Source organism: Astyanax mexicanus, chromosome 23, assembly GCF_023375975.1.
Source record: "Astyanax mexicanus isolate ESR-SI-001 chromosome 23, AstMex3_surface, whole genome shotgun sequence".
NCBI lineage: Eukaryota > Metazoa > Chordata > Actinopteri > Characiformes > Acestrorhamphidae > Astyanax > Astyanax mexicanus.
The window spans coordinates 10,593,674-10,609,955 of NC_064430.1; the positions used below are offsets into that span (position 1 = coordinate 10,593,674).

The 16,282-nt window shown below is 38.8% G+C and overlaps 1 pseudogene; it reads right to left on the minus strand.

The window, feature by feature from the left end:
• Positions 1-836: 836 nt before the first annotated feature.
• Positions 837-15,607, minus strand: LOC103046664 (ATP-dependent Clp protease ATP-binding subunit clpX-like, mitochondrial; annotated as a pseudogene).
• Positions 15,608-16,282: the final 675 nt, after the last annotated feature.

Here is a 16,282-nt window from a genome sequence, read left to right on the forward strand (position 1 = left end):
CATGTCCTCCACTAGTCTCCACCAGTCTTACACACTGCTTTTGGATAACTTTATGCCTTTACTCCTGGTGTAAAAATTCAAGCAGTTCAGTTTGGTTTGATGGCTTGTGATCATCCATCTTCCTCTTGATTATATTCTAGAGGTTTTCAGTTTGGTAAAAACAAAGAAACTTATCATTTTTAAGTGGTCTCTTTTTTTTCAGATCTGTATGTAATGAGATGCACAATGAAACCATCAGTGCTTCTGAGGAGTTAAATGGCCAACATCCTGTACCATTTTTGTTTAACATCATTGCCATTTTTTTTACATTGTAAATGAATACTGAAATCATCCAGGCTATGGGGCAATACTGATGAGAATCAGTTTTATCAAAATGTTTTTGATGGTCTTTGCGACTGCACTTGATGATACTTTCAAAGTTTTGAAACATTGACTGACCTTTGACTGACCTTCATTTCTTATTTTTTTTTGTTCTTTACTTAGTTGAGTAGTTCTTGTCATAATGTGGATGAGAACATTACTCAAATAGAGCTATTCACTATATGCCAATACATTTGGACATACAGTGTAATTAAATTGGCTTGGTAATTTTTTTTTTTTACCTGTATGTCTGATACTAGTGCATGTTAATCAAAAAAAGGTTCAATATGGTCCAATAATAGAACCATTTGTTTGCTTGGCTTAGGTGAACGTTGGCATATATCCATGTTTTAATCCAAAAGGACCTCTATCACAGGCAACATGGCCTTCTTTCCCTACCCACAATACAATTCTCTGGATTTATCACATCTCACAATAGCATCTGACAAATGAACCTAAATTGAAGGTCGTAAAGGTTAACAGTCCTGCCTTTGAACGTCATGGTGGCCCTCTGGTCGGTTGTTGGAGCCTCCAAACTCCTGTTCGGTCACATCACAAAAAGCGCTGACCGGAGACCGTAAAAGTTATTCACAAAATGCAAAACGCTAAAATTCACCACTTAATGCACGAGGATTAAACCCCTGTAAACCATTGTGTGTGTGCACTCATACACACTCATACACACTCATACACACACACACACACACCACGACAGAAAAACGCAAGCAGCCCGCTGTAAGATGTGGTGTACCTCCTCAGCTAGGATGGCTTCCAGACGGCATGAGCAAGGGAAGCGTTCCGCCGGCCCTGTGATTTCAATACCGTGATCAGGGAGCAGTTTTATTGGAGCGCCATTAAAACGTGAGGGCTGACATACAAAAGAGCCCCTGTTTTCATCCTCGCGCAGAAAACGGCAGCCTGAAAGACATTATAAAAGCTCTGGATACAGAGGAACACACATCATCTCGTGCTTTAGGGAAAAGAAAAGGTTAAGTGACCATAATCGTCTCTCCTAGAATTACAGCATTTTACAACAAGCATTGAAGCTGCTTGATTTAAAGTTGTCTGCTTTGGTTGTCCGTCTCCACGGCTTGAAAGCCCAAACTGAAGTGAATTATCTCTAAGTCGTCTCCAGCTTCTGCCACCAAGAGCTTTCACACTCTAAAATATGTGATTGTGTAATTTCATGTTTTGATCAGATGAACAAGCATTATCTAGTTGAGAGAAATTACCAACCAATACGAAGTTTGTGAAAAAGTTTAATCAGTGTTGATTTGTAAAACATACTTTTTTCCATTGGTTCCTGGCACCGTATATTAGCATATTGGGAATGCCTTTACCGTCAATGTGTAGTCACTCCCCCTCACAACCATTACTTGATGCACAACCATTCCTGGGTTAGCATTTGTATTTTATGTATTGGTTCCCTGGCAGGACTCAGTGTTGTAGGCTGTAAGAGCAAGTTGCATTTATTTTGTGTTGCTGAGGGAAGGTGACCATATGTTGGCTTGATGTTTCCATAGGATTATGCTGTCAGTTTGGCAGATTTAAAAAAATATATATGAATAAAACATTTGAACTGTTTTTTTGATAAAGTCTATATTTATTAACCAAGTTAAGAAAATGTGTCATGTTAAGTGAAAAAAAAAGTTCTGAAAATGTTATAGCAGTTTTAAATGATGTTGTTCAGATTAAATTCTTTAAAAATGGTCACTCCCTGAAATCAATTGATCAATCAATCAATCAATCAATCAACTTTTATTTCCACTCGGTAATACATTAAGGGCCGAGCATAAAAAAAAGAGACTAAAAGGGACTAAAAAATAAGTTTAAATATAAAAACAAGCAAACAATATAAGATTTAATTAAGAAGAAATAAAATAATTCAAAATAAAAGAATATACAAAAATGTAAACAATAAAACAAAGAGATAAATGATTAGAATAATGAAATATAAACACAATTAAAGAAATAGAGGACTAAAGTAACACCACAATTATAAAAAAGTAAATGATGACACTAAAATAAATAAATAAATAGATAATGTTTAAAAAAAGTTTATTAATTCAATTAATTAAATAACATTTTTCAGATTTAAAATCTGATTTATGAATTCAAATGTATTTTTATTTAAAACTCCAAAATACAAATGTATGGATCTGAAAATTTCTGCAACAAAATTTTAAAATCTGAAAAAATCTTTTTTTTTCAAAAGCAAATTACAGCACCTTGCAAGTTTAAAACACAAAAAAACGTATACAAATTTGCTAATGATTTATTTCCAATGCTTTTGTCAGCTTTGAACTCTATTAATATTTATTTACAGCTTAACTTAAATTAAAGGAAAATGATGACGTTAGTTATGTTTCAGGTGTTTTTCTGATGTTTTCTTTCCCATCTCTTTCTCTTATCTTCTGTTCTAATGATCAGTGCCAAAAAATGTGTTTGTGAATAAAAAAGGTTCTTAATTAAATCTAAAACTAAAGGCCTCCCTGAAGCTGGACATCCCCGTCTGAGAGAAAACACACTCCAGGATCCCAGCGGACCCTCAGCCTGTGTGCTCCTACTTGGCAAGCTGTACAAAGTGCCAACTATTTTCATTGTCATCCAGCCGAACTCCAGCTAGATCAATCCACTCAGATCAAAGCGACACGGTACACAAAAGCTTTAAGTGCCATAATGTGATCCTGCAGATTTAACTGGATATTAAAAGCTCGCTCTTTGAAGGCAAATGTTTCACATTATTTTTATTAGGCCTTCTCTCCTCTGCAGAGCCAGAGCGCTGAACACACTGTACACAGAGCAGCGCTAACAGCCTGTGCTCTGAGTATAAAATGTACATTGATGTTGATTCATAAATAACTTGTAAAAGTTACATATAAATAATTTATCATATTTACATACAGTATGTTCATTTATAATGAGAATAATGTGTATTTATATGGAACAACATACAGTTAGTACAGTAGTTTGGAATCAATCAAAAATGATAGATGATAAGGAATATAATATAATTTATGAATGAATCTGTCTCGTATTATTTTCTTTTATTTCTACATATTTAATTGTCTGTCAGGTTCATTCAGATTTTTTGAATGTGAGGCATTTTGGATATGATTTTCTTTCAAAATGTCTTTTTTCAGATATTTGTATAAAATAGTTAATTAAATAAATAGAAGTTTAATAAATAGAAACTTAAAAAAACAATAATATTTTACTGACTTTTATTGAATATTAAACATTTTTCTCTTTTTTTCTCTTTCTCTGTGTGTGTGTTATTTTCCTTTTTTTCCTTTTTATTTACAATGTGTATCAATTTCAGAATGATTCCCTCTGTTAAAATAAAATGATATATATATACCAATCATATTAATACTTGTAGTAATTCACATAGTTCACGTTTAGCAATTTAGTAAAATAATACTATGAAAAAAACAAATGAAATAAACAAATAAATAATAAAATAACATATCATTAACTAAAATAACATATTATAAATGAATTAATATAAACCCTTAACTCTTTTCATTAATGAAAAACCAGAATAGTTCATTTTTTTGTTTTTTAGAGCAATAATAAAAAAACTTTTATTTTTAAATAGCACAATTTTTTTAATTTACACCTTCATTAAATGTTTTAGATAACATGGCGATAAAATCAGAATGCTACCACAAATACAAAACAATAATAAAGAATATGCTGTATAAAATTACATACTTCAGCCATATCCAGACGGGATTAGTTTCTAATGGGGACGTCTGTGAAACATTTTTCACACTTCTACTAAAGTGTGTTAAAATCTTACTCCGGACTGAAATTGAAAAAACAGGAGAACCAGTGAGAAAAATACTTTAAAATGAACAAATTTCGCCATTAATTATTTCAAAATGAAATGATGAAACGTGATGAACGGAACCGAATATCACTAGAATGTTACTGTTGTCCAGAAATGATCAATGAGACCCGAGTTCAAACAAACTCAGCTCAAATCTTTCACCAGCTCACATCTTCCCATCTTCCCATGCTACAATAATAAACGTGAATTAGTGCGTTGTCTGAAAGGCCTCTGGAGAAACTGACGTTAGACATAAATAGACGGAGGACCTCCTGTTTTGGGGTCTGACAGATAGTTCTCTGGCTGTTCGTCCACGTGTTGAACTCGCGAGCTCACGTTTATTCTGGTGGAGACGCAGAAGGCTTCTGCAGATCTCGCGGTGAGGAAGGTAACAGTGTTATGGTTTCCAATCAGTAACACTAATAGACACTGACACAGGGCTTCAAGTGTAGATGTTTCCCAACCTATCTGATGCCCTTGTAGTCACTCTGCATTACGCTCAGCCACGGTACAGTACATGCCGACCTCTCATCAAGTCATAATCAAACTCAGAGTCGCGCTGTTTATAGAACACAAACATTCGACATGAAAGTCTATGAATATATTTGTCTGGGACGTTATTCTGCTTAGCTCTGTGACATTTGTCGACTTCAGAGCGAAATACAAAGGGACTGGTCATCTAAGAGTCACGATTAGTAGGACAAACGTGATAAACACTGGATTTTGTGGTTTCTGGGTTGCTGCTGTATAATACACAGTAATGCTAAAGCTATAAAAATCAGTTATAATCAGGCATTGCTGACAGTTTCTAGTTTTATTCCTACTTTTTAATATTTTCTAATTTGTATTCCATGCTCTTGCAAGCAATCACATAGACCTAGTTAATAACCAATAATCATTAAACACATTTTTGTTGCCCTTTTTTTACGAACAAACATCTGCGCACACAGAAGAGCAGCTGTTTCGGGTTTTTACTCTATTATATTACAACAATTTCTCATAAAATTCCTGTAAGATCATGTTGGGAATAGTAAATAAATCCTGTTGTGAGGTGCCAAATTATCCAGTGTGCCACTATGACTGGGAGATCACTGGTTCGAATCCCGGTCATTCAGCTTGCCATCAGCTGCCGGAGCCCTGAGAGCACAATTGGCCTTGCTCTCTCTATGGGTGGGTAGATTCAAAGTTCCTCAGTCTTTTCAGAATAATGATAAATATAAGCTAAAAATGAGCCTTTATTCTCTTAATTTCTGTCAAAATGATATAATCACTACACTACAGTGCTCTGCCCTTTGTGCTCAGCTTGAATGCAGTAAACCAAAGGCAGCACCCTGTATTGGAAATCCGTCAGCGATGTTAGAAATATAGTATACTGAAACATATTAACTATAAATAGGTTTAAACACTATATCATTGTATCTTCAACCCACCCATAGAGAAGGCTTTGTGCAGCGGTCAGACTCTACCATCATCAATGCTGCTGCAAGATCTTGGTGAAAAATTTACACAACACTGGATTGAAATGAATCTTGTGATTGTGATTGCAGAAGCATATTGAAACAATGCCACAGTGAATGCGTACTAAAATCAAAGCCCTTTTTTCTTTTCTGTCATTAAAAAAAAAGAACATAAAACACTACTACTAAAAATACTACTACTATACTACATTGTGTAAAAATGAAAATCAATAATACTAAGAAATCTGACTATGGATCTTTCCCGCTTGAATTGTGGCCCCACGTTTCCTCTTATAGGGACAAAACGCTGTTGTCTTCCATTAGCTTGGGTTTGAGGTTTTCAGCAACCACTTGTGCAGCATTTCAGCAGTATTGAAAGCAGTTTTCCGGCACCACTCAGCATGTGTTTAATTGTGTGTTTGGTTTGGCCTGGGCTGGAGAGTGGCTTCTGGTTATCCATCGCTTATTAATGGCTTTGATGCTAAAACCCAAAAGCTGCTTGTTTCCATTTAAAGGCTGTTGTTGTGCAAGGGCTGACTCAGTGGAAGCGTTGTGTTGTCTACATGTGTTCGACATGATGCCTTTTATTAGGGAGCAATGATGAGCTTATTTAGCAGAACTTTGTGTGTGTACGTACAAGCGAGCGTGGGCGCGAGAGCGAAAAAAAGAGAGGGGGATAAAAAGAGAGATGAATAATATGGCTGAGGATCATCAACAGTGCTGGCATCTTTGAATAGTCCTTTTGCGTCATCGATATCGATATCGATATCACTCCGAGAAAAGGGAGAAACAAGGAAAACAAGCACTGCGGTGACAGTTTGTTTGATAGAGAGCTGCAATTTTTTTGATACTCCCAGAGATGATATCACCCAGTCAGCAGCTGGGTAAGCAGGCTGACCCTTATCGACATGTGTGTGCGCTTACAAAAAAAGTGAAAAAATCAAAGATGAGAAGCCAAAATCTGAAAGGCCTACCACACACCTAGCGCTAACAGCTAGCTAGCTAACACTTTCCATGATCTCTTACTGGGTTTTTTTTGTGTCATTTGTTTTTTTTTCCTCTCACAGACCAAAGTTGTCTGGTTAAAGCTTTTGAAGCCATCAAGTGGTTTTGCAAATTACGCTGTGTTGTGAGAGGAGGGTGAGAGGAGGGGGGTGGTTGGATTAATTAAGGCCCGAAATAAGGCCCGAAAATGTCCTGACAACCGACAACCACCACCCCGGCCTATTTATTTCTTTTTTCTTTTCTAACACGCCAAGATCACACGTCAGGCAGCCATCCGAAGCCTCCGTGTCGACATCAGTGTCAGAGACGGCCGCTTTGGCCGGCGGCCCGGAGTTTGTGCTTATTTGTCTTTTATAAAAAGGACAACTAGTGAAGCGTTGCCAAGGCACCCTTAGGCTGTGTGATTTGCTGAGGCGGGAGAGAGTGTCGGTTTGGGCAGCGGCTCGCTCTTCACTCAGCTGCTTCACAGATGTGCTGGCGGTGGGCGAACTCTGCCTGAACTGGGCTCAGATTAGTGACTGCTGTTTTTTTTTTCTTTTTTTCTTTTATTTCTCTCTCTCTTTCTCTTTCTTTCTCTCTCTCTCGCTTGCTCTGTTTGGGCCAATCCAGAACACGCAGCACACACCAGTGTGTATGTGTGTGTGTGTGTGTGTGTGTGTGTGTGTTTAAGCAGGGAAAAGAAACTCTCGCCACGTGGGCCAATAATTTGCAGGTGGCATTCGAATGCGTGACCATGGCAGTGACCGCATATAACATTCTTCTTATCATTAAAGTGAGAAAAAAACTCTTAACATTACTTTTAACTTTTATGGGTGGCCATGGGTTTAATTTTGCGTGTTTACGGCGAAGAAAAGGGGGGAGAAAGGGGAAAGGGGGGAGCGTTTCTTTCCCCTCACTTCTGAAATAGGCCAATTTTATAATATTTTCCTATTGTTTAAGCTGAGAAAGTTTCAGTTGCGCCAGGGTGGCAACCGAAACGCGCGGTTGTATTTACCTATTTACCGCTTTATTTTCCTGAAAGGAGAAAGGGGAAAAAAAGCATTAAAAAAATCTAGAACATTTTGGCCTATATAATTGGTGGTTAAAGTTAGAGAAGTAAAGAGGTTCTCCTCTTTTTTTATATTGGTTTGTTTTATTTATTCCAATCTACCAGGTTGGCCAGACGTCTTCAGTTCAGTTAGTAATGTCAAGACAATATGACAAGATAAGTAGTTGAGTGAGTGATGAGTGATGGTTCAGTAAAACCAGAGCGAGGAATGATTAATTTCATGAGCATAAAGAGAAATATGAAACTTCATATTCATGCATTCCTATTAAAAACACATGTAATACATTTAAAAGGTGGCTCTTACCTGGGGTGCTGTTAACTTGTTTAACTTGTTTCTGAGGCTGGTCTTGGTCTTTCTTTCTTGGTGCGGTCCTGATGAGAGCCAGTTTCATCATACATTTTAGGAATTGACTGTCCTTCATTTCTTAAAGTATTTATTTTCTTTACTTAGTTGAGAAGTTCTTGCCATAATGTGGATTAATATTGTATGCTCTCAAACACATTAAGAGAAGCAAGAAATTTAAGTAATTAACTCTTGACAAGTTCAGCACAGCTGTTAACTGAAAGCCTGAATTCCAGGGGACTCTACCTCATAAAGCTGACTGAGAAAATCCAGCCAAGATGTGGAAAGCTTTGAAGAATCTAAAATATAAAACATATTTTGTTTTTTTTTAAACACGTTTTTCACTTAATAATTTCATGTTTTTTTTTTCATAGTTTGGATTACTTTTTTATTAATCTACAATGCAGAACATCTAGAAATACTGAAAAACCATCGGATAGCGCACTGGGAATAGAAACTCAAAAAGCAGAAATTGCATCCATTCATATTCAATTGTTACTAATACTGGTACCGTGACTTTTAACTTTGCGAACAATGGCATGTCATTGTTCAGTATTAAAGGCATTACGTAGGCAATGCTTCAGTGAAGAATTGCACCATTTAAACTGCATTAAAGTACATTTTTGTAAGTAAATTATGTAATAGGCCTACCGTATTATCATTATTTTTTATTAGTTTTCTGGTAACAAAAAAAAACGTTTCCTTGTACATTCATCCCAGCACTGTTGCTAAATGATAAACCTTCAGATTTTATGAAGTATACCCCTTCAAGCACAACAAGCCTGTCATTCTTAGTCTGGCAATTACAACACAGTTACTACACAGTTGTGAAACTGTAATAACGGGTTAGGTACTGCGAAAAATCATGTGCGTAAACAATAAAAGCGCTTGGCCTGGCGTTCGGCGGATACAATGGGCCTCGCTCATCTCCTCCCTGACCTCAACGAGAAAACTGTTGACTCTTTTTGGCCGCGACACGCTTGCGGCGCTGCCTCGGCCCCGCCCGCTTTTTCGGCCCACAGCTCAGGGCCTCGTAAATTAGGCGTAATTAAAAAACACAAAGGGTGAGGCACTTTGTCTAAACATGGAGCCACAGAAGCAGAAGACAGCCATCATGGAGCCGGAGCCACCAGGCGCTAGTCATCCAGCCGTTAGTCAGCCCAGGGTGGGAGAGAGAGAGAGAGAGAGAGAGAGAGAGAGAGAGACAGAGAGAACACAACGTGTGATTGCGAGAGACAACAAGAAGATGGCGGAATGTGGTTTCTCTTTTTTATTTTTTTTATCTTTCTGAATCACAGATTCCTCCAATGAGAGAGAGACATAAAGACAGAGAGAGAGAAAGAGAAAGAGAGAGAGACAGACAGGAGGTTGTCAAAGAGGGAAGCACTTGATTTAAGGCGTTATTTCGGTAAATTACCCGACGCCCCGGGGACAGACCAGGAGGTTTTAATTGCTAACATAAAATTACAGAGCAAAAAATGGCTGTGCATATGTGTTTAAATAGAGACAGACGCTCCAGTGTATTTTTGGGTTTGATGTGCTCATCCGTCACCTCTCTCTCTCTCTTTTTCCTCTCTCTCTTTCTCTCTCGCCCTCCTTCTCTCTCCACGGCTCTTACTCCGGCTCATCTCTTTATATCTAATAGCCAATTTGCTGCATGAGCAGCCGCACAATCTTTCTTTTTCGACTCGTACACTTTTTTTGTACATCATTGTGGCCTGATTAGGCCTTGAAGGGCTGACAAATTTCCCAATTACACAGGTGAAGAGGTGTGCGCGCGGCTCCTTTCAGACAAGGCCATGTTAACTTTCTCCGCCTGCGCTCCGCCTAAACCTCCATCTTCCAGACAATTTATTAATTCTGTTAGCTCTCTACAGCAGAAACATTATGGGGGCGAGATTATACCTGAGGTAAGTGTTGTAAAGGAGGATGAAATGCGATCACTTTAAGTTTTTGTAGATTTCGTGAAAAAAAAAAAATCAAATAATATCTAATAATAATCAATAGAATAATAGATACTGCCACTGCAGCCTAAACATATAATATTTTAATCTTTGTTGTCCAATAACAGTTCTGCATGGCCCAGACAAGCTGCTGTCTTTTATTTTTTCATCTTAGGAATGACTTTATTACTGCTTATCACTTTCCTTGTCAGACCTCTAATTTAAAAAAATAGAAAAATAAAAAAATGAGGATGTTCTAAAACTTTTGACCAATGCTGTATATCGAACATATTTTATTTTATTTATTACAGCTTGAAACTTGTTCTCCTTTTTACCATTAAAATAATGCCGAACACAGTCAACGATGTTGAGGTCTGGATTGAGGGTGTAGTCAGTCCATTGATTTGAGAGCAGCAATATCTTCAGATTGACCAAATCTTGCTGATTTGATCCAAATCCATTTCCCAGCCAGTTTAAATCTGAATTCAAGTCCCCATCTGTGTAGAGTTTCCATTTTCTCCCCATGTCCATGTGGGTTTCCTCCTAAAGTCCATAAAACATGAAGTTTAGAAGAATCGGATACTCTAAACAAACACTATAAATGATTTTGAGGTCTGGATCTAGGGTGTTCTGCCCATTTATCTGAGAGCAGCATTATCTTTATATTGACCAAATCGTCCTGATTTGATCCAAATCCATTTCCCAGCCAGTTTTATTCTGGGTTCCCCAAGTCCATGTGGGTTTCCTCCCAAAGTCCAGAAAACATGGAGATCAGAAGGAATTGGTTACTCTCATCATTTTACTCAAACACATTAAATGATGTTGAGGTCTAGATCTAGGGTGCAGTCAGTCCACTGTTCTGAGAGCAAATTAATCAAACCATTCTGTCTCACTATGGAAGTGGAGCTTGATTTTAGATCTCAAAAATATGTACTTCAAGTATGATATATCAGATGTGGACTGTCACATCCTGGTCTTGTCTCGTGTCTCTGTGTGTCTTCCCCACGTGACCTGTGCTCCCCTGTGTCTCCCGTCTCAGTACTTTTCCACCTGTGTCTAATGTAGCTCCGCCCCTTCCCCAGGTGTTTCCAATTCTAGTGTGTTTCCTGTTTGTTAAATAGATCCCCTGTGCCACTTGTCCTTGGTCGGTCTTTGCACCTTCCCCTGTTGTTTTGTCGTTCCTCGTTTCTCTAGTTTATTCTCCTCGTTTCCTAGTTCCTTACTCTGTGTTTTTCTCTGTTTTTGCCTTATACATATATTTATACTTAGTCTATTTCCTTGTTTATTTCTTAGTGTTTTGCTTCTTGTTGTTTCCCTTGTAATATATCCCTGCCCTGTTTAGTTTTGTTTATTTCTTGTTTGGTTTTTCTAGTTTCTTGTTTAGCTCCGTGTCCCCTAGTTCCTTGTACATACCCCTGCTTTGTGTTGATTCCTAGTTTAGCTCCTTATATATATTCCCTGTTTGTTTATTATTATTATTATCTCTAGTTTGTTTGTTTTAGTTCTCTGGTTCCTCTCGTTTGTTTCTGGTTATTTTCAGTCATTTAGTTTATTCCATAGTTCCTTGTATGTATCTCCCTGTTTTATGTTTAAGTGTTTACTTGTTTCTCGTTTCTTTGTTTATTTATATTTATTTATTAAATTATTCATTTTTCCCTTACCTGCACTTGTGTCCGCCTCCTCGTCTCCCTGCCTGGGTATTCCTGACATGGACAGTGTTGCTCGTCTATTAGGTAACCTTGGTCGAGTCACATCACTGTGGCCTGATTAGACCTTTAAAGGGCTGACAAATTTCCAAATTACATGCGTGAGAGTTGTACCTATGGCTCCTTTAAGACAAGGCCTTCTCAACTTTAACTTTTCAGACTGTGCTACATCTTGTCTTTCATCTTCCAGTCAAATTAATTATGTTAGGCCTCTGTTACAGCAGAAGCATTATGGTGTAGAAATTATTCCTGGGTAGTTCAGCACTGAATCTTGGGTTCAAATCCCTATCTGGATGGACTTTCCATGTTCTCTGTGTGGATTTCCTGCCAACCTACCTACCTACCTATCTAGTTTGCCTGTGGTGTGCCCAGATATGAATTGTCACTCTGTCCTGGGTCTTCCGGTTAAGAGTACCCTGTTCGTGATTGGCTGCTGCTTCTTGTTTGTGTTATTGTGGTTGACTGCTGAGCATAACGTGTTGTGTAAAGTGCGAAAAAAAGTTGCCACCAAACAAAAAAGGTCACACACTCTTATAGATCATATCAAATCATTGGATTTTTTAGCTTTGATTGCGGCACACATTCACTGTGGCATTGTTTTGATAAGCTTCTGCAATATCACTAGATTTTTTTTAATCCAGTGTTGCTGCATTCATTTTTCACCAAGATCTTGCAGCAGCATTGATGATGGTAGAGTCTGACCGCTGCACAAAGCAGCTCTTCTCCATCCAGCACATCCCAAAGATTCTCAATGAGGTTAAGGTCTGGACTCTGTGGTGAACTCTCTCAATCCATGTGTGAAAATGATGATCTCATGCTCCCTGAACTCTACACTCTTTCACAATTCCAGACCCATAAATCCTGACATTGTTATCTTGGAATATACCCGTGCCATCAGGGAGGAAATATAAAAACCATTAATGGAATAACCTGGTCTACATTCAGTATATTCAGGTAGTCAGCTGACCTCATACTGTTGCTGAACCTAGATCTGCAGACCAACTGCAGCATCAACCCGAGATCATTCACTTAGTTAAAGCAGTGTATATACAGTTTGCTGTATATACGTAAGGTAAATGTTGTAACAGAGGATGAAAAGTGATCACTTAAAGTCGTTTTTTTTTTAATCATTTTGTGATCGCTCGATTGCGGAACACTCCCCAAAATCATTTCCAGGCCTAACAGCACGCTTGTGGTGGGGTAAACGAACGAAGCCTCACCCAAAACACTCTTCTCCCCGCTGACTGCTGGTTTTGGCCGGGCCCAGTGGAACGTTTGTTGATGATTTAGGGAGACAGATGTGTGCGTGTGCGCGCTCGTCCCCGGGTGTGTGTTTGTGTGTAACGACCGCTGTTGCGGGCCAGGCCGATGTAATGGCAACAAACAACAACATGAGCAGCTGAACCCGGGCTGGCCCAGTAGTGATTACAGAGAGAGAGAGAGAGAGAGAGAGAGAGAGGGAGAAAGAGAGAGAGAGACCTTTATGACAATAAAGGAGTATTAGAAGGAAGAGAAAATGAGAAAAGGAGGAAAGAAAGGAAGAGAAAAGCAATGGCAGCTGTATTCCACACTCTGTAGGTTCGATAAAGGCAAACACATTCTGCCCAATCTGTTGCATTCTTCTCTCTCTCTTTCTTTCTCTCTCTCTCTTTCTTTCTCTCACTCTGTCACCCTGTCTTACTGTCCTCCCCTGCCCGCGGCCATGTGATCTGCTCCACAGATGTGTGTGTGTGAGTGTGTGTGTGTGTATGAGTTTGGGAAAACTTCTCGGCAGAACTAACACTAAGCCCGAGGCAAGGACAGTTTGCTACTCTTCTCAAACCACTCACACACTTTATTTGTGTGTGGTTATGAGTGAGTGTATGTGTGTGTATTACATTTTTTTGTATTTGTGTGTGTGGGTGCATGTGTGTGTGTGTGTGTGTGTGTGCACATGCGAAAGCCCACAACCCAAGACAATCTGTCAGTCTATGCTGCCTCCTACTGACTCCTAACAAGTGCACCTTTTAAATTTAAACGTCCAGGCCCTAAAGTAGTCAGGTTCATATAAACCTGTGTAGCCTAGTCTAAGAGGTAGGTCTGCTATCTGTAATTATTCATTAATAATCATTAGCTCCTTATTATTTATCATTATTCTGGCCACCACTACTGTGATTATATCAGATCGCTAAACTTTTATCAGTCGTTTTAGTCAGGTCATTTTGTCCACACTGTAACCAATTACTTTCTTCTTCTTTTCAAAAGAATCACATGGTAAATAAATTGTAAAACTTTAGAAACACCTAGCAATACATTTTTGTATGCCCTGTCTAAACGGCGACCACCTGAATACTTAAAGGTAACCTTTGAGGAAAAAAACAGGTGGTTGGATTGAAGAAGTTTCCTGATAATTCACTGCTTTGTTGTGAGACCGCACACCAAAATACAGCAAAAAACACATATAAACTATCAAACAATCTAACTCTTACGCATTACTTATTAATTTCCTGGGTCAGCCCTGATGAGAGCCAGTTCCATCATAACATTTTTGATGGTCTTTGCAACTGCACCTGAGGATACTTTTAAAATCTTTTAAATCCTTAAAATCTTTTGATTGACCATAATTTATTAAAGTACTTTTGTCTTTACTTACAGTACAGGCCAAAAGTTTAGACACACCTTTTCTTTTTCAATGCGCTTTTTATTTTCATGACTATTTACATTGCAGATTCTCAGTGAAGGCATCAAAACTATGAATGAACGCATGTATTTTTGGGTATCCACTATGCTGGATTTGTGCTGTATTTGTTACACTCAGACCAGATAGTTGAATGCAAAAGCAGAGTAGATTTAGTAGACAAAATCGCAAGGCAAAAATCGTAGTCAAAAACAGGCATAAAAATCAGAAAACCAGGAATTCAAAAACACAGGACACAAACGCTCAATAATGACACAGAGTGGCAATATCTCGCAAAGAGGTGGAGACAGAATCTAGGTATATATAGGGAAGCTAATCAGGCAGGTTAGATGGTGCACCAAAGCCCAGGTACTTCTCATTCTTTCTTCTGCTAATGATGCGGTCCAGTCCATTAAAAGCACCAGAAGCAACAAACAAGATGTTCGTAGTGTCGACTAGCACCATCTCACCCCTTAACTTGCGTGTGTTTTTCTCAGGAACATTCACTATTGTGCCTTCCAGGAGTTTGAGTAAACCCTGCTGAACTCCTTCTCCACCCACATCTTTTAACTTATGGATTCCAGGCATGCCGCCAATTTTGTCCTCTTCATCAAAGAAAACAATGCCCTTTTGTGCTTTCTCAATGACGTAGTTGGCATCCTGCAGTAGTTTATCGATGACTGACTCAATATCCCCTCTTACATAGCCAGCCTGTGTGAGGGTAGTGCAGTCACAGATCGCAAAAGGGACATCCAGGCATTTGGCTAAAATTTGGACCAAGAGGGTTTTTCCAGAGCTGGTGGAGCCAAGCAGCACAACTTTGCTCTTCTCCATTTTCATGTCTGTGTGGTTGGAGTCCAGCACCTCTCTTCCTCTCCATTCCTGAGGAGGCTGCTGGTTCACCTGCTGCTGCATGGAGGCTTCCAAGGCACTACCATGGGGGCTCTCGGGGCATGTTGTTTTAAATGCTCTTGTAGTGATTGTGCACAGCCTCTGAAAGCACCTTTTTTTGCGTGGGCCTGGCCCACTACATATTTGTCCAGGTAGGCATAGATCTTCTTAGGAAAAGGAGGTGGTTTCTGTTGGAAGGTCAGCTTCACAGCTTCAGCGTCTGATTCTGGGGTCTTTACTCAGACTCTTCTTAGTGTCAGTTTCTGACAGCACCACGAAAAAGTGATGACATTTTTCACATTTGACAAACCTAGTTAAACTACTGCCTTTTCCTGAGGCACCAGAACTGTAAGAAAGCGGCATATGCCGCCAACCACCAGCAGAGGGCCTGGACACTGCGGTGGAGGAGCTGGTGGATCTGGGGCAAAAAACTCCAAGTCCCAGAATCCCCAGCGGTAATTAGTTCAAATCAGGCTCAGCTGTGAACACAGCTTAAAAAACCCAGCCAAACCTCAGTTCACCGTCACACCTTTGTAGAGGGGTGACCGGTAACAGTGGGTACAAAAGAAAAAGATTAGAAAGAAAAGAACTCTTAAAAGAAGCCACAAAAAAGGAGAGATCCTAAAAGAAACAAAGGCTCACAAAAAAAAAATATTGAAAGAAGCCACAAAAAAAAGGATCTCAAAAGAAACAAAGGCTCACAAAAAAAGAGAGATCTTAAAAGAAGCCGCAAAAGAGAGAGAAAAGATCTCAGTTTATTATTGAAGTTTTTATTTTCAAGAAGTCTTTTCTAAGTTCCTTAAAGTTTGATTTAATTTCCTTTGTTTGAGCCATGCCATGTGGCAGCAAATCCTTTGTTTGATTTTCCCGCCCTTTTTCTTCACTGCCACATTTAAGGCCCTCATCCAAAGCCACTGCACACACTCTAAGTAGTGCAGTGGTAGCACACCCGTCTGCAGTTACAAAGGTTGGGAGTTCAAACCCTGGTTCAAGCACACCATCAAACAAACTGCACACACATACAGACACATCAGTAAT